Below are 20,667 nucleotides of genomic sequence, written 5' to 3'. Positions count from 1 at the left end.
GTTGTTTTCAGATATTGAAAAATAAAATGTAACAATACCCTACCCTCCAATGCGATACTTATTACAGATAACGAGGTGCTGAAACAGTTTATCCGTAGTACAGAGTACCATAACATTTAATTCATGGATATTTAGTTTACTTAGTGAAATACTTGTATCTCATATAGTATTTGTTTCTTGAATTCCTCACTCTCAGATATAAAACGTATTCAGACATCTCTCTCGCCACTCTCTCTTCAGGTATGAATTATTCATACAAGTTTCATCCCACTTAGAGGCGACGTCTTATAGGGTTATCCCTCTCTCCTACAATAAACCAATATCTTTATTGTGCTATTTATATGTGATCATGTTTTATAGTTTAAACAACTTAAACCAAAAAATATTAAATTGACACTGAGCTAACATAGTTTTTCTAGTAAGACTCTGATGGTCCCTTAAATTTTACTGTATTTCCATTTTAGTTTCATTTGATCTATGCGTTAAAAATAATCTCCTTCCCAAAGATAAAGTATCCACTATTCCAAGTTAATCTGTTACTTGCGATTGTATAAGTCATTTAGTTTGCTCGGTTTTAAGTCCGTTTCGTAGCTGTTAATCTTCTAACTGTCCTATCGATACCTTAGCTTTCGTCCTGTAACCACGAGATTCGTCATAGTTAACTACTTTATCAAGTAAAAAAGTATTAGGTGTTCAAAGTAATTCTAAATAAAGTAATTCGAAAAGGTTATTGGATTATAGAAAATTCACAGGCCTCTATAAACACGCCGCTTTAATTTTATATTATTAACAGATAAAAGTAATTCCATAGGCCTACGTGACAAAAGTGTAAAAACAGTAAATTTTGATGAAAACGCATTTAACAGGTAGATCTCCCAGCCTGCATAACATTGTCATTGGCTCGACGTAAATTATTGTAAATAAAACGTATTAACGATATTATATTAGATTACCAATTGAGATATTTATTCTAAACGTGGCGAGGGATGAGTGTGGAATGAAGTGTGATGCGTTGGGTAAATTTGTTTCAAGCTGTTCCATTAGTCAAGTTCATTTATTCAACTTAATAATAATCAAGAACATTTAGGTCCAGTACCAAACCGCCAAAAAATGCTGTTTTCTCAGTCAATATATTGAATACCAATCCATATATTTAAAAAAGGTGTATTGGAAGAACATGTTTCGAATTTAAATTAGCTTCTTGTACTTACATTTTAGTGGTAGGAAAGCGATAAAATAATTCCTGTGTTTTCATGTTCCAACCTCCCAAAATATTCCACACACACAATCAACGCTTTGACGAAATTCTTGTGCATCATTCAACATTATTTACTCTCCGACATTTATATATTGTGAGACTTTAATATTTACTGTGATCACTGAAAATTGATGATTTATACAGGGTGTTCAAAAAAGGTGGGGACATATTTTACCTAGTGATTCCTTGGGTCAAAATAAAGTGAAAATCAAGATTAACATTTTTTTCAAAATCGCTTCGTTAACAAGATATCCGCCATTTTGTATTTTTCACATAAACATTTTCATATTTTAATATTTTCAACCGATCTTTATAAAACTTTGTATGTATGTTAAAGTAGACAAGACCAGTGTCATAAAAAAGATCATCTCAATTCAACTTAAAATTTGAAAATTGCGGCCATTTAAATCTTTTAACTTAAATTACTCAAAAACGGCTGATGTTATGAAAAAATGTCTAAAAACACTTTTATTTAGCATTTTTAATGCCCTATGAAACGATACCAAGTTCAAAAAGATCGAATAAGAAATAGCTGAAATATTACGATTTTTAGTTGTAAAATAGGGTAGAATAAGGCAGAAGCTAGTCAGGTTTGCCCCATTTTACAACAAAAAATCTTAATATTTCAGCTATTTCTTATTCGATATTTTTGAACTTATGGTATCGTTTCATAGGGAATTAAAAATGCTAAATAAAAGTGTTCTAGACATTTTTTCATAACATTAGCCGTTTTTGAGTGAGTTAAGTTAAAATATTTAAATGGCCGCCATTTTGAAATTTTAAGTTAAATTGAGATGAACTTTTTTATTACACTGGTCTTGTCTACTTTAACATACATTGCTATTGGATGTACAAAAAAGAAAGGACAAAAAAAAAACTTTAACATACATACAAAGTTTCATAAAGATCGGTTGAAAATATTAAAAGATTAAAATGTTTATGTAAAAAATACAAAACGGCGGATATCTGGTTAACGAAGCGATTTTGGAAAAAATGTTAATCTTGATTTTCTCTTTTTTTACCCAAGGAATCACTAGGTAAAATATGTCCCCACCTTTTTTGAACACCCTGTAGATCAATAACAAATCGTTGTGTATGATTAAGCAGCTGCATAAATTTATAGTTACCATATGCCTAAGGGACCAAAATGGTGCAGGTCCTACAGTCTGTACGTTAATACATTTAAACAGTATACAGCATAAAGCCTTGATGACCACTATACTAAATTTGAATCACACAAACTACTTGATCTTTCTATTTTAACAGACTTTCAGCGAATGCTATGTGAGAGAAAATTAGTAAGTGTCACGTTTGTTACTGACCGAGATTGGCTCAGTTGCAATGACTTGTACCATTGTTTAAAAATACTCTGGAAATGTTTAATGTGATACAAAGGACGAATGACAAAATGAAATAAAAAAGCATCAAACTCCCTTCATTTATGTTTTAATTAAAGCCAAATCCTCGAAACGGCGATCATTCCTCTTAAGTCTAAGTCCAAACACAAAAGCTCTTACCTTAAGCACATTAAAGGGTTTTAGACCCTTAGAAGGCCGGATCTTTACTTAGTCTAGTAAAGCCTTGGCTTGGACTTCTCCGACCATGTTAACTTTTAACATTTATACATGATGAATTGACCTTAAAAACTTTCCTAACAAGTGTATAAAATTATAATCTGGATTAAATATACAACACTTTTTATTCGTATACTCAAAAAATGGAATAAATATTTTTTTAATTAGGAATGAATTAATCACAATACTTTTTTTTCATTTTACAGGTTTTGTTTAAAATTTCATTGTTAATTTGTGACATACTATGTTCCATTACTACAAATCTTTATTTTAATTTAGCTTTAAATAAGAAGTCGTTTTGAACAATTCATAAAACATATTTTGAATACCCTTGAGTGTAAGGTAGAAAACACAATACAAATATCTAGATGTTGAGATAATTTTTTTTCGTATTTTAAAATTATAAGTAAGCGATCAATGTTAATATATTATATAATTGTATATGATATTTAGATAAACGAGTAGAAGTAGAGTCATTGACTATAAATACTAGAGTGGAGATCGCATATAATATATATGTAAATATTGAATTGTTAATATGAAACCTTGGCAAATGTTTTTTACATATTTTTATTAAATGGTCTTAAAGCTAGGAATATGGAAAATAATATAGCATAGATCAACGATAACCATTAAATACATGATTAATCTTTTTAATAATTCCAAATCATTTCGAAAAGTGGTCTCACATAAGAATTTTCTACTGTGGAGTATTTTTTTTTTACTTAGGGTATCACTTTCAGTGACATGATATGTAAAAACGTGTCATATACAGATAAAACATCGTGTAACGTCAGCCACCAGCAAACGATAAAGTTGCGCATAAAGTATATTTTATCAGGTCTACCAACATTTCGCACTCGATTGAGTATTTATTTGTACATTTTACCCCAAATAATAATGTGTATGTCTTCTACTTTACTCACAAATAGATAAAAAGATGTATTTAACTTAGTTTTATATCGATATAGTTTAAAATGCATCTTAATATTTTTATATCTAGCAGAGCACCCGTCCTTCGTACGGGGTTGGCATATAAGTATAAAATGCTTAGTGCAGTGATACTCAAGCTTTGCGTTTGCAATGGGGGAGGACACAGTTTGATAAAATTTGGTTCATAAATTTATGGTATGATATAGCTATGATATGGTATGATATGGTTTGTGACACACCTACCATTGCCATAATGTTCTACCAATGCACCTAAACAATAGAAATAAATAAATTATAAAACATTCGCACATACTGTATTACAAATGACTCATTAAATTAAAAACTCAAACCTAACTGTAAACAATCCTACTTTGACAGTTCCCATTGTGTATCACAGCTTTTTGTTGCTGCTTAGTTCAAATTAGCTGTTGTCATATATGCAAAAACAAAATAATAATAGTGCTGCACCCTGTTGGGAAACCTTATAGCTTTTTAATGCTATTGCATACTATAGAACCAACTTGTAAAGTTGAAACAGCTGACTATAGTTATTTGTGCAACTAGTGAGAAAAGTGAGCAATTGACTCACTCGAGAGAAATCCTTAGTCACGAGCCGTAGGCGAGTGAGGAACGGTTTCTCGAGTGAGGCAATTGTACTTTGAACTCGAGTTGCACATTATACTTTTCCTACAGTTACCATAAAACAAATAAATTGGTGAAGAAACATAACCTATTTTTACACAGAAGTGAACTTTTAATATAACATTTAATGTGAATTGACAAATACAACAGTACAACAGCTGACCAGCTGATTTACAGCCAGTGCTGCCAAACGTATTTCGCGCGCATACGACGTTGCCTGCATGTTACGCGCTCACTATTTCGTGTCTTCACGTTGCAAATCTGGAGTAAAACAAAGTAATTAGAGGGAGACAATGTTAACATTGTCTCACTGATGAGCGAATTGGCCACTTTGCTTTCTCAAATCAGTGAGAGAACATGTATATTGTTAGGTAACTGTAGGAAAAATTCGTTAATTCCCTTTAATTATGAATACTCATAAGGTTAACATTTTGAACTACAGCCCACTGGGCCACTGGGGTGGATCCCGAAAGGATTTTTGAGATAAGAATATGTCTAAATGTTAATAGGGAATGTGAGGTATCATCATGCCAAATTTCAGCCCAATCCGTCCAGTAGTTTATGCGTGATTGAGCAACACACATACAAACTCACAAACTGTCAGATTTATAATATTAGTAAGATAGATGGCTGTGAGTGTGGCCGTTGAGCGATAACAAGAAAACTCATAAATTTTTTATCAAATTAGGTACACACGTGTAAAACTTAGTTTAATCGAAGGAATTCGCGAACAACAGAATGATCGGACAAAAAGAACGGAGTTTTGTAACGATTTCACAATTTCTTTTTCAACCGTGTTCTAAAACTTAAAACCAAATAATTAAATATCGTCGAACTTGTACGTTTAATATTTACGGAGCAAATAGAAAGCGTTGTACATTAAAATGCCCATGTGTTATTCTTATGGGGAATAAGTAATCTGTTGTAGTTAATTTGTTTATGAATATACTTGAATGTATATTTGTTGAATGTTTTTTAATATATTTCTAATTGTACATGGCTAATTCATACTATTCTATAAACATTTTGATAAACACACACTTTATTACATTTTCTGAAGCAGTAAACTTGAGTATCCGTTTATCTATTTTTCCATTTATGGTAAACGTTTTTAGAGACATATTTTAGAAATAATCAAATCAGGCAAACTGCGGCGTCTGACAATCAATTGCTATTTTATGGACATTAAATAGTATGTGGATGGGACGTTTTAGTTTTCAGTTCTGTGCTTCAATAAAGACCCATTAACTATATACCGGGCACTTGCCGCATACAGAATATCCAATGACTTAACTTCAGCATAGCGTTTCATTGTTACTTCAAAGTGCATATTTTAATAAATTCTAACATTAAAAAGGACCTGACAGTAGGCATTCGTTGTATTAAAATTGTATTTTGGTCATTCATTATTTACTTTTGGAATCATACGTTTAGAAATAGCCAGATAGTTAAATTGTTTTCCAAAAGTTTGACTTGTTTAGCACTCTCTTATGCAATAGTATCAAGTGTACTAAGGAGCGAGAAGGTCTAGTGCTAGAACGCAGGACTTCGGCCCCCGAGGTCCAGTCATAAAATCCTACAAATCTTTTGTAAGTAAAAATGCCAAAAACTCCACTACGTCCCATCCACATACTATTTAATACTCCCTGAAGTAATGTGGGAAGCGATCCTAGGCTAGAACCCATAGAGGAAAAAGATAAAATGTAACGAGTTATACAATATTATTTAGAGTATTAGTAATTAGAACGGTGTATACTATTTGATTAATAATTAAGATTTCTGTAGATTATTTAAACAAGCGAAATTAAAAAATGAAGTATTGAAAATACCTGACTCTTCTAATATTAATACAGGTTTTCGACGGTTAACCACTTGTCCTCTTCATATTCTTCAGTAGGTAGTGTTATATGACACATAGCTGGCCATTTAAGAGGCAGCCCTAATGGCATCTAATGCACAACCCTGGTCCAGTATATGGCCGAGATATTTCACTTGTCTCATATGCATGCTGAGAGAATACTTTACTGGCAACTTTATCGTGTTAGAAAAAGGTATTGGCGATAGTTTCATTGGTTGCATGTTAAATCATCTGGGGAATTTACAATCAAAATATACTATTCATATATATTTGAAACGACCAAGTATTCAAATAATCATACTGCAAACCCTGCTGCAAATAACAACTTAATACACTGCCTAAATCATTTTAACATTAATCATTTATTGTCGTGACTAATTGCACATGAAATGCCAAGTAATTGTTGGTTAAATAATTGAGGTCTATTATAAATAATGTGTTTAAAATAATATTCTATAACGATTGTATTATATCCTATTTTGCATGAAAGGTTTTTAATTACTTTTAAAGCGTAAAGGCCCTCTGTGTATTATAGTCCTTACGGGTTCCAATCCATTATAATTAGTACATTGCAAGAAGGACTGTTACAATATTACATTAGTACAAATTTATTATCCTCTTGAAGAGAAAGGTTTTTATTAGAGGAGGCTATAGTTTATGGGAGAACATTTTGGAATCTCTATCCTTTTTCATTCAATCTATTATCAGGTTAAGTGTAAGAGAGGACCATGTGGCCCTAACTTTACCTGATTAAATAAATATTTTTCATTCATTTTATTTCATTTTCATTTTCTATTGGATTGTCAGTAATGAAGTGCATACAAAGTAACTTTAACTGCATCAAAGTCTTAACTCCGTACTCTTGTACGGTGCTGAAATGTTGACAGAAGCACTTAATAAGGAGGTATACAAGGATGTGACTCACCTAAGTGCAGCCTCAAGCAGCATTTAGGGCAGCATTTGCCTACGAGTACTGAAAAGGATCCAAACCAACCTTTGAGTGTCGCTGACGTCTTGGTGGTCGCTTGAGTCATACCCGTTAAACTTTTGACAGTGGAGAGGAAGGCAATTTGGCAGCGGCCTAAAGAAGTCTAGGGAAGGAGAGATGAACGCGTCTGCACCTATCGGCTCTGGCAGGAGAGCTAGGAACAGAACTGATTCAGCGAGTCAGCCTTGGTGGGTTAATCGGTGGTACGGAGAGGTGGATTAGTACTTTACCTAATATCTGACTGGGCATTAATTTGTCCGGTTGTACCTGTTTAGGGTGGGCAAGGCTGCGTCGCCCGATTTCATCTTCTAGAGTACTGTCCGAGATCTCCGGACGACGCGGAACACACTTTTTCCGCTGCCCACGTTGGAAAAGGCCCCGCCTGGAGGCTACAATGTACAATAAGGTTACAATGTGTGACTGCTGTCGGAGGACACTGCCACCCCTATAATGACGGGGGTGAGTCCAATTAACCAGGGGAGTAAAATGGGGAGTAATTTGGTAATGGAGGGGGGGGAATTTGACCAGTGTGTCACAGTTTATCCTGGGTATTCTCCGCATCAAAAAGGTTGACCTTTATCGAGATGCGGTCTAGCTCCTAAAATAGTTGAATGCCAGAAACGGTGAGAGCCCTAGGGCTTAGGTCACAAGTTGTCCTGACTTGATGAAATGTGAAAATCAATCCTAGGTCTGTGCCCAACAGAGTAGAGGGTTTTTAGAGAGCAGTCTGGTCCATTAGGGAGACTTAAACATCCCACTTCTTCATAAAAATGTAAATTTTCATTATTATGTATCAAACTATTGTAAACATTCAATAACGTGTTACTGGTCATGAAGTAAAATATAGAAAGCCTCGCTTGCTGCTAAACATTTTATAAAATTAAATAAACCAGTTTTACATTTAGCATTTGGGTTAACGGTTGCATCACAAGTCTTGTAAGATAAAGTCGCTTGCTATATAAATAGCTGAGATGTAAATACTATGGGTGTTAGAAGTATACTTTATTTTGTATTGTTAAATTGTATAATTTGGTTTAGTTATAATAAGCGTTGTTGTCATTATTTCTGAGATCGCAAGAGTTAAAGTACTGCATATTCACGTTAGAGTGTTATGAACTCTCCCACAACCATCATTACTGTAGGAGATTCTGACGCTCGTTTGAGGTAGCAGTATGTAATTACGTTAGGTAAAAGACATCATTATATGTGTTTACTTCAAATTAGATGTCATAGGTCATAGCATTCGTAAGCAAAGTTTTTTACTTTACATAATTTATTTATTGGTTATAATCAAGTACTGTAGTTATAAAATCCCTGGAGATTCTCATAGCAGTATGTTATTACAAGCGTTACTTAGGAACACGTGTATAACTATATCAGATAAAAAAGGCGCATTGTGCTTCTTGAATACTAGCCCGATAGTATAAGATTTGGGTGGATCTCAACAAATAAGCCTATGCTAAACAACAAACTTTGCAATGACGAGGAGGTACCTGCTAGATCGGATGACACGCAAAGACCTAAGGACTGTAGGTGTTACAGTTTAAAGAAACTGTAACACTGTAGGATGGCAGTTTATATATTCTACAATCACAGTTTATCAGTAGGTTAAGTAGTGTATGCAACTCGCGTGAGTAGTATTTACACGGTCGTTGCGTAAACTGCTATTTTGCAATTGGAGGATATTGCGAAATCATTAAAGCAGCTTAATATCTGTATTTATACTACATATAATTTCTTCAAGATTCACGGAGTACATTTGATATTTGAAACGCAAGAGTGTGTTTACTCTTAACAGATTTGGCACTTGACATAGAAGTTGTCTTAAAACCCCATGATGAATAAAAGCTATATAGAGAGATAGATATAGAGACAGATATAAAATTTTAAAGATATTCCTGAGAAAAAAACTTAATTTAAAGAATCTGACATTAAGGTAGTGCAGCTAGTAAATGTTTGATGTGGAATTGAATTGAGGTTAATTAAAGGCTCTGAAGGTGGAAAGAAGCGTCAAGGTTAAGTTGAAAAGTTTTAGCGAATTCCTAAAGCTATTGGAAGAATTCCTGTAGCTGGATTAAATTACTCTTCAAAGTTCAGTTATGCTCTTTGAATACGCAATAAGAATTTTCATTATAAAAAGTAAGTTCGAATAATGGGAACTTTTGTAGGCTATTACTACTTTAGTTTTATTTTCAATGAACAAACATTTCAGTCTATTTTATGATCAACACTTCTTAAATTGCCTGAGAAATAACACAGATATAGTAAAAAATCATAAGTTTTCTAATTTTTTTATGTAAATGATTTACTGTACCTATAACTATCTTTGGAAAACAATGTATGATAGGGGTGCATAATGCATGGATTATACTCGCACTTGGAATTATTATTCATGGTATTCAGCAGTATTATCATAGAGATGGGAATGAATATCTTGTAAACACTCAAGTGTTCTTAGTGAATACGGAAAAACAATTCCAGGGCGGAAAAGATTATAGTTTATTTGTACTTGGTGGAAAATTTAAAAAATCCTTTTATAAATACAATTGTTCTTAAATCATCCAGTTAGGTTTACTATATGGAATTTATAATATGCCCAAACAACTCAGGGCTATGCAAAAGGTTGATTAAATATCATCCAAATTTTTTATATTATACTCACATTAAAAGTGTTATTTATCAATTTTCAATCAATTAATCATTGAGATGGGAAACCCCCCTCCCAGGTGCGTATTTTAACCCAAGTATGAGTGAAGGACGAGTGTACAATGGTGTGAGATGATCTGTGTAGCTTTGTTGCTGACTTAGATCAGCCGTTTAATTAGCCATGATCATTTTTAGTGCCCAAATGATCAGGAACAGCTGGGTACTCAAACCATCAAGAAGAAACTGACTTAGGATCGAACAGGTGGCCTTTTGATTGTAAGGTGGGCACTGTAACCACCTGGCTACCCTGCCAATTTTTTAAAGTGATTTATAGCTAGTATAATGTGCACATGATGTTTTGTAGCCGTGTCTGTCTGGTGATGGAACTCATGGAATCCTCCCCCATTACCAAGCCCCCTTGTCTGCTTCACTTTTACCGAGGAGTTGAGGTAGTGGGTCCCCTCTGGACTAGGGAAAGGGTCCAGAGAATAGGCATGGCAGAATAGGAACCCTCCATTACAGTATTTAAAATAAACATCCTTTAGACAAGACAAGAAAGTAGATGGAATATAAGTCATGAAAGAAACTACCTGTAAAGTAAAATGTATGGTTGAGGGTACTACGGAAGTACACATGAGGATTAGAGAAAGGGTTCCTCTGACATTACGTGAAGAGGCTGAAAATGACATTAAGTCTTCCAATTGCTGAATACAAAGAAGGAAGGTCAGCTAGCGCAACTACTAACCCAACTTCACCCCTGAATACAATATGACTTACAAGGCTTACCTCCAGTTCAATTATTGTTTAAAGCTGACATGTTTCGTCAATGCAACATCGTGTACCTACAACCGCTGCCGCGCCGTGTCATGATAGAGCTGTCGTGTTATTTCGTGTTTAAATGTCCCATGTCCCGTGTCGTGTATATGTACTGTATGTGTAAATTTAGATGTTTTGACGTAAAGCTCCGACGATCATGTGGGCTTCATGGATTTACGTGTAAAACCGTCTTCTCAAAAGAGTGGTAGTTGGAATATCATCCATTCTTAAATCACAGTTATTATTATGCATTTTATTCGTACAATTCATGTTTTTTTCCGTGTACACTGTATATACTTTCATGTATAATCATCAAGTTACATTTTTTCGTCCACATGGACAACAGACCTGTGCGTGGAACGTATCCAGCAAAGCAAGGGGTGAGCCGGTACAGGACGAAGGTGAACTGTACTGAAAAAATGATTACAGCAGTGACCAGGATCCGAACATCGCTGCCTTGGGCCCGAAGTCTGTGACGCTACCAACTTACTACCCTATTACGCAAATATACATGAAATATACTCAATATATTAAATATACATTACACACTTGTCAGAGTTAAAGTTTGAAAAAGATCACAACACTGCTAAAACGACAATATATTAAATGTCATCATGTTTATGTAGGTTTATTTAAATTTAATAACCAATTTTCGTCGTTAGTTAAACAATAATGATAATTATTATTCGTTGATATTAATAAAAAATAGTAAAATTAAAATATTATAAAATATTATTAGAAACTAAATTATAATATTAAATTAAATCTACTTTATAAAGTAGGTCTACTTTAAGTAAATGTGGACCCACCATGAAGAGAATATCAATCAAGTACACAGTTGCAAAATACGCTGCAATGACTTTTTAAGTTGTATTATGGCATATTTTTAAGACTTCTAGCAGCTGATAAGCAAACCTTACTGGTCTTTAATACTTTTCCTATAAAAACTGGATTATATCTGTACAATATTTACAAAAATTATTGTTTGTAACATTTACAAGAATCTTCCTAAAAATCCCTTACGTTTGTAAAATCCTGAATGTTGAGACAGAATCATCTGCGCCATATTATTCTCCGATATCACCGTTAAATTCCGATTGATACGATTGCCACAAACGAATTTTACAACTGTTTACAATAGCAGATTTTTACACCCTAGAGACTAAAGATTTTTACTCCCTAGGGAGTAAAAATGCTACTTTAAACCAGCAACGCATGCATTAAAAACGGCTGTTTTTGCTGCAATATGATAAAAAAACATTAAAAATATATTACGTTGTCCCTTGGGGTCAATTTAATGGGAATTATTTTATTTCATTAATATAGGGTCAATGGTTTGTCTAAAATCAGTACCATGGACACCTTATGAAATTCAATTTTATAAACAAATTACCCAATTTCCTACCTTAAAATCTAAAGCTTTTCTATTTTATAATTTATATATTTATGTTTCATATCATACCTTATCGTTTTCTATTCAATATAAAATTAAAAAATTGTCTCAAATCAATATTTACAGTATTATTATTTTTTTATTATTACTGTAGCCTAATTATTTTCTTTCCCTATAATTTCCCCAAATAAACAAACCAGCATTCGTAGTTTGCATTAACAATAATATAGTTTGCATGTGTGTGCACGATGTTTATATCTACTCTATTTTAAAATAAATGTTCAATCAAATCTCTTCAGTAGCAAATAAAAACAATTTTCAATCCTTTAAATTGAAACTCAAGCCTAGAGGTGCAATGTAAAGTACAGGATAAACTCTCTTGCCCCTATATACCTTAACCCATAAGATATTTGAGCTGTTTACACTCTTCCATCTTTATCCTAACACTCTTGGCTATGAATAATAAACGGTGGAATAATTCACCCATATTTTACATACATCACTCGCTCCATTTATTTTCATCCTCTGTTATGAGTACTAATAATAATTAAAGGTACCGAGTACGAAATCGTAAAAATAGTGAGTTTGTAAGCCGCGTGCAAAATACAGACATGAATAGTAGTGTTAAAAAATAAGTGGAATATGATTAAAATTATTACCCCTTACTCAGATGTTTAAACTTAAAACAGTCTGATATGTATATGTCTAATAAAAATCTTTTTAGCGAATTTCCCTATAGGGAAGTAGCTATTGCCGTAGGTGGCACAGTAAGACCTAGGCCCGGGACCGATTTACTTTTTCATTTTGATGTCCCCAGAGGCCAAAAACACCATTCGTTCAAATTTTTATATATGTATATATCTATATATAAAGCCAAAAGTACCCATGAACTTTTGAGAAAACTACAAGTCACACCCCCATTAACCATATACTTAAAATGTTCGTCATTACGAGAAACCTTGCGCAAAATTATCCATTATTTCATAAATTGCCCTCTAAGGTCGTAATTGCTTTCCAAAGGGAACTTTCCATTTACCTAATGTTAAAAATACCTCAGCTGTTATTATTTGTTTGTATTCTGTTTTATTTATTTCATCTTAACTTAACAAATCAATAGTTATATTAATACTAATGTAGTAAAACGGGGTGGTGCCCGTGGGTAACAGCTAGTATATATATATATAGATTTATATATATATATATATATATATATATATATATATATATATACGTCCGTGAATTTTTGTCCGATTTTGATGAAATTTGGTTTAAAGGTGTAAGGCGGGATAAACTTGAATGAGTTCGCGAACTGTCAAGATCGGACCATGGGAACAGGGTTTTACGGGGGCTTTTATGGGGTAAAATATGGTTTTTCTCATTTTTGACCCTCAAAACACAAAATTTCCCAATTTTTCTCTAGACCGTTTTAAAGAGCTTAAAAAACAAATAATGTAGTATATCAAAGTGTTTTGGTACGGCTAATGGTCATGGAGAAAATTCAAAAAATTTTAAATTTCAAATTCCCATGTTATTCTTATGGAGATTATTGTAAAATGTTGTAGTTTGCTTGGTCATGGATATATTTTGATCAAACTTGGCAAATTTATTTATTTATACTAAGCTATCAATATTTTACTAAAAATACACTTTATTAGTTTCCTTCTAGCAGCAAACCTAGGCACTCATGAAACCGTATGTTATTTAAATAGATTTAATTGAAAATGAATTCAGACAAATGGAAATTCGCTTAGTTGGCAGGTTTGCTGCGGCGGGGGTATTTTATCTTATCAGGGTGTTTTTTTTTTATCTTGCTTCTGTATTTATGTAAAAACTGCAATATACAGAAATATGCAGTTTGCAGGAATCGGCTATTGACATAGGGGCCACAATTGTTGTGAATTTAATGTGAAGTTCCCATTCACCCCCTTTCTCTCCCTACCCTCAACTTAAATCTTTTTAATTGCAAGGTACCCCTTTTGACATATCAAATGTGAGGGCATAAAAAAAGAAAAAGAATGGCTGCAATGCGGAAGATGGTCGGATGGTGGACTTTGTACCGTTCGGCTATGATTAGAGTATCTTTATTAGAGTATCGTACAATGCATTAGACTGGAAATTAATTTGTTCGCTTAATAACGAGTTAGGTTAAACATTCCGGCGCCGCTATATAACAGGGTATGACATAGCGTTGAATTGTGGTTAATATAAACCAGAAAGATGGAAAGTAACGACGGAATCAGGTTGACAAGTTTTAATGAATCCCTAAAAATAATTTGAGGATTCCTATTGAACTAAAATTGTTAACTTTTACGATGAAACTTAAGTATAATCGCATGCAATACCCCAATGTTTATGTGTTATTCTTATTGTAAGTCTTGTAAGGATTTTAAAAATGACCTTTATTTTAACAATACATGTCATTCTACCATTTTAGTATAAGGTTTTCTTATACAAACAACGATTTTCAAAAAATCTTAATTAATCTTTTATTCTCTTGCTCTGTTTGAGTTGGGAACCTCAAATAGTCATCACTCAGTCACCATTATCATGTAATTTGATAGATAATTTTATTTAACACTAATGACTGGACATACTGTATATTGTAGTTTCTATCAATTAAGGAACCGTAATGAAAACAACCAACCTTGATTGTACGAGACGAGACGCTATAGTGAGAAGCTTGAAGATAAGCTGGACGGAACGGTAGATTCCTATCAGACTCCAAAATTACTTTGAAGAATATTTGTAATAGACTGACAAAACAAAAAGCTTAGGCCTCATATGATATTTTTCCATACGGTAGCAGTCATTCATTGGCGAACTCACCTTACCAGTAATGCAATTATTACTATCTATTCACCGTGGTTGTGTGAAAGAATTATAGCCTTTGTGGTATTTTAATTAGGTTGAACAACAACCAAAGTGATTGGTCATCACAACATCAAATTACGGGTCTAGAAAACCTCTAATTTACGTGTACTTAGTTTGATATCAGCAGGAATACTGAATTTCCAGCACAAATATCAAGTTGTTTCCTCCAGTGTAACAAATGCGGCTCGTAACCATGTCAAGACCCTATTTGGATGTAAATTGAGTTTACATCTCGTCTTTCAGTGAAGCACTTTATATTGAAATTGCCACGATTTTTTATCTTTGAGAAACTTTTCGAACACACATTGACTTTGCCATAGCAAACACGTTGAGTGAGTGCGGCCATTCCCGATCGGGTACGGTGCTCGGCCCCCGTCGAAAGCGGACGTATACCACGCTAGCTAGCGTGAAGTGCGTGACTTGCATTTTGTTGTGGTGTATGTTGGTAGTAAATTTGCCCGTAAAATCCCCGTCTGGCAGGCTTAAAAATCAACTTTTTGTCCGGTCCTTTTCCTTTCGTTTGGCAATACAATTCCAATGGGACCGGCTACGTTCCAAGCAGTGCTGCTATCTGTTGGTGTTAGCGAACTACGTCGACTATTGTCGTGAAGCAGAACATCCCCGCACGTTATTTGCTATTCGTCAGACAGAAATTGGAAAGCCAATCACAAGCGGCAATCGGGTTTGTTCGACGCTGCGGGCTGAGCCGCACTGGGGATACGCCTGGCATTTGACGTGCCGCATAACGATCTAAAAGATAAATATTTGTAGCAAAAGATGTTTTCTCTAGGTTTATACGTCATTTTTACGTGTTTTAGCGAACTTCCAATATATAGGAAATAAGCAATAACCGTAGGTTTTATGTTGAGACCTAGAAACGGGACTGATTTACTTTTTCAGTTTGATGTCCCGGAGGCCAAAAACACGATCCGTCCAATATCATACATCAATCCAATTTTCAGAATCTTGAAAAAATTGATTTACATTAAATAAATTAACTGAAATTATGGAAAACATGAACTGACACAGGTGCAAAATAAGCTGTTTCAGCTGCGATGCAATCCCATGGTCACTTGTAAGCCTTGTTCTCTGTTTAAAAAAAAAAACCTATGACACAGTGGATTTTTATTATTATTTTTATTTTGCACTAACAAAAACGTTTAAACATAAAACTTTTAAAGAATATGAAATCTGGTAAAAATATTACACTGACTCAAAAAAAAGACAGACCTGATTTAATTTTATTCAAATAAATCTAAGCTTGTGTCTTACGATAGTAACTATTCATATGCAGTTGAAAATTTTATCAAAAATCATTTTGTTAAGTGTTATGAGACAAATATCAATTTCGACGAAACAGTAATAGTTTATAAAGACAATTTATTATTATAACATGGTAACGTTTGTAAGAAAACTAAAGGGTATTTATAATATTGGTTTGACAAATAAATAGTAGCTTAGTAGTTCAGACTACAGTTGATGAATTGATTTAGAAGGTCAGTTGAAGCAAACATTCAATATTAGATCAGGTATTGAATATCCCTCAGAATTTGAATAATGCAGCTCAAACTTGGCAGCCATTAATATTAATAACTCTCTATCTTACCTAGTAGAAATAAGTATAACTAGAACTTGATGAATATTACTAAGATTCTTCTCAAGTTTAAGAAGTATTTTAAAATGTCTTGTTTCTTATCAGGGTGTTTCACGGGAACACTTACAATCTTCGGGAAATGGTTCCTGGGGTCTAAACTGGAAAAATCTCCTACAAGCATATGACCAAAACTCACTCGTTTTCTATTTATACGTAAAAATAGGTTTTTTTTCTTTTCAGTGTATCTGTTGAACATTTTGACCTCTAGAATTAAAAATTGACTGTATATTTTGATAAGATTTGCATTGATAGATAGCAATTACATTTCAAAGAGATTTAATTACTATTTTGGGCAAACATGTTGGATATGACTGATAAAAAAAGTTTTAAAACAAATATTTTCAAAAATATCCAGAATAAAAATTATTTTTTGTTTTTGATAGTTCTTCATGATGTAACCATTCAAGCTTTTGGCTTGCAACTTTACCAAAAGTTGTATAATTTAACGGAGAACAAGGAAATAAGAATTGATGTATACCTTTTAATGGGATTCTTTTCAACATCTAAAATATTGTTAAAACTATCAAAAATTAATTATATTGAGCGAAATAAACCAAATTGTATATTTAGCTTATTTTTAAACACGTCATAATAAAAGTTGGTATATGGGTTCTCCTAGTTGAGAAGTATTGCATAATGGCCAAAAAAATTCCTTCTTTTTCATTTTTAATGATAGAAAACAAGCATTAGCATACCCACTTTCCTTTATTAACCTTATGGGGGGAAAATAAAATACGATAGCTCGCATGTTTATGAACATATCTTATTCAAACTTATTATCACTTCTTTTAGTGGAGTATTGCAGGATTATGGCCTAAAATATCCATTAAATTCTACAACCTTTGGTAAAGTTGCAAGCCAAAGGCTTGAATGGCTACATCATGAAGAACTATCAAAAACGAAAAATAATTTTTAATCTAGATATTTTTGAAAATAATTGTTTTAGGACTTTTTTATCAGTCATATCCAACATGTTTGCCCAAAATAGTAATTAAATCTCTTTGAAATGTAATAGTCTATCTATCAATGCAAGTCTTATCAAAATATCTTTTCAATTCTTCAATCTAGAGAGGTCAAAATTTCAACAGGTACACTGAAAACCTAAAAAGCCCTAGTTTTACGTATAAATAGAAAACTAGTGGGTTTAGGAGCCATGCTTATAGGACATTTGTTTCTATTTTTGATCAAAGGAACCGTTTCCTGAAGTTTGTCAGGGTTCCCGTGAAACACCCTGTATACTGTGCAGATTTGTCAGTCCAGGTCCAGTTATATTTTCCTGAAATTTTACTGCATTAGATCCACTTCCGTAGTAAGTACTTTTAGGATCGCTGTGTTTTGAGAATATGGCTGGAATCCTTTTTATAGTTTAAGTGTTTTATTGTTTTCAAGTTGAGTTAAAACTTATCTTGCTACAAGAGTCAATATAGTAGTCATTGATTGGTGCGTGGTAGAACTGAAAAACTCATAACTTACTTAGTATGGATCTTAGTAGTATAGATACTACTAATAAAAATGGAAGTTTCCATTGTGATAGAACATTTCAGCTACTTGTACATCAAAACTACGATAAATTACTAATTTTTAATTGAACACGCACTCATTGCCCATGGTGGTGCGGGAGTTCCCATGTTTTAGTGAGAAGGGACTCGAGCACTGATCCGTGGTGGAAATAAGGTGGCGACTTTCTTAATTCTTATAAGTTATCGTGTCTATTTAATCATTTCAAGACTACACACAATATTGGACTATTTCATTACATCCTACTACAATCTTCTTAGCAATATGGGAGTTCCTCTGAACATCATTAGGTAAAATACTCAAGGGCACTCCCATATTGTTAATCGTCCTATAGATGTCCGTTGTGTGATTATAAAATCGTTTCTATCTCATTACATGAAAATTGCAACGGATGCCATATCTGCCGCATCACAAATGGAAAGAAGAAAAGGGTTATAATCCTAAAGGTAAATAGCAGATTTGTTTTCAGTTTTGTGTACCAATAGTGTTCAGAAGGGATGCATTGCACGACGTCCAAGTGCCACGACGTCCAATAATATTTATTCAGTGCCACGACGTCCAAAACATAATTTTTGAGTTGTTGCACGACGTCCAAGTGCCACGACGTCCAAAAGTACAGTAACTGCCAAAAATATAGTCTTTCTACAAGCTTTGGACGTCGTGGCACTTGGACGTCGTGGAACTTGGACGTCGTGAAACAGCGCACTATAGGATTGTAAAAAAGTAACATTTGCACGACATCCAAAGTCGCTGCCAGTTGCACGACGTCCAAGTGCCACGACGTCCAATAAATATTTGACTGTTGCACGACGTCCAATATAGCTCAGCGCTGTTGCACGACGTCCAAGCCCCTTCATGATGACCGGTTACGATGACCGGCTACTTGCCGAACAGTGTTCTCTCGTGTAAAATGCTTATGGAACGTTTATTTGTTATATATACATGGGTATATGGTCTTGTTCAGAAATATATACAGTATACTATGAATATTTGAACCATTAATTGAAACATCATAAAGTAACAAAAAAAACATAAAAAGAAAAAATAAACAAGGCAACAGTTGGAAAACTATAAGGTTTACATGGTTTGAAAAGTGATGACATTTTGTTAACAACCGATAAGCTTAATTATGTTAGGAGTAAGCTTTTAAATACTTATTTTTTCAAGACTAGATGAATGTACATTGATAAACATGATCTTTGAAAACTATTTTTTATACCCTCATTTTAATTTGTACTAGTATACAGAATAGAACGCCTTTTTCGAACTTTAGGCTTAAATTAAATGTCGTTATGTCACAAATATGTTTATCAATAGTATTCACTTAACATTGACTTAATTGTATTTCAATAAATGTTGTGTTTGTGTTTTGCTACACCACTTATTAAATTGCAACCAATGAGAATATCATATAAATAAGTTGTACACAGGGTTCTTTTGTTTCCCCAACTCTAAAATACAAAGCACATGAATTGAAAATGTTATAGGTTTAATAGTACTGTAGCGAATCGAATATCAATAAAGTTAACGTATAACAATAAATTTACATATTCCAAGATTATAATTAAATGTGTTTACGAAGGAACACCACAACCTCAAAATTCAGCATTACAGTATATTTACTCAAGATTTATTGTTTTCATATAGCACAGTTGATGTTGCCAACTAGCGTGGGAGCGGAAGTCCTGATAAAGGCTGGTTCTCGGAAAAGTAATAAACTAAACTTGTAGTTTGAATGAAACATTTTTTTTATTTTGTACAGGATTCATGGGATCCTCAGCATCAAGTAAAAACTGCAAAATGTGTCCTACAAATGCTATGACTTAGGGCATACCTGCTTTCCTAGATAAAACATGCGAACTAATTGCGAGTGCGACGTGAACTTAGAAAAAGCCTAGTAAGAATTTACAACTGTGAATTTCTCAGAATTGTTTGGCAGTTCAGACGAACCTATGGCCACAGACTACGGAAACCTACAGTATTATTGTATTAGTATCCTGCATTTGTATGCACGAGATTTAGACCTTCAGCAACTGATCCGTTTTTTACCTTCCTTTAATTTATTCTTTTCATGTTGTGCTTCATGTAACATACATAGACTAGAGGGCCGCTCATGCCCTTGACAAATAAATTAACATTTTCGCACAAATACAAATCAATATCGTCATTAGACAAGAAATATAAAATAAAATTTATAAACAAAACCTACCACGGCATATTCTTGAACAAGTATGCCTACAAACCTACGATAAGCATGTTTGTTATTATTATACTTAACCTACAAATGCTATGACTTAGGGCATACCTGCTTTCCTAGATAAAACATGCGAACTAATTGCGAGTGCGACGTGAACTTAGAAAAAGCCTAGTAAGAATTTACAACTGTGAATTTCTCAGAATTGTTTGGCAGTTCAGACGAACCTATGGCCACAGACTACGGAAACCTACAGTATTATTGTATTAGTATCCTGCATTTGTATTATTGTGTTACTAGCAGAGTACCCGTCCTTCGTACG

The sequence above is a fragment of the Macrosteles quadrilineatus genome, unplaced genomic scaffold (assembly GCF_028750875.1).
Source record: "Macrosteles quadrilineatus isolate MER2022 unplaced genomic scaffold, UCM_ALF_1.0 Scaffold_8__2_contigs__length_117827958, whole genome shotgun sequence".
NCBI classification, from domain to species: Eukaryota; Metazoa; Arthropoda; class Insecta; order Hemiptera; family Cicadellidae; genus Macrosteles; species Macrosteles quadrilineatus.
The sequence above is the reverse complement of the archived record's forward strand: the minus strand, read 5'-3'. Positions refer to the sequence as shown.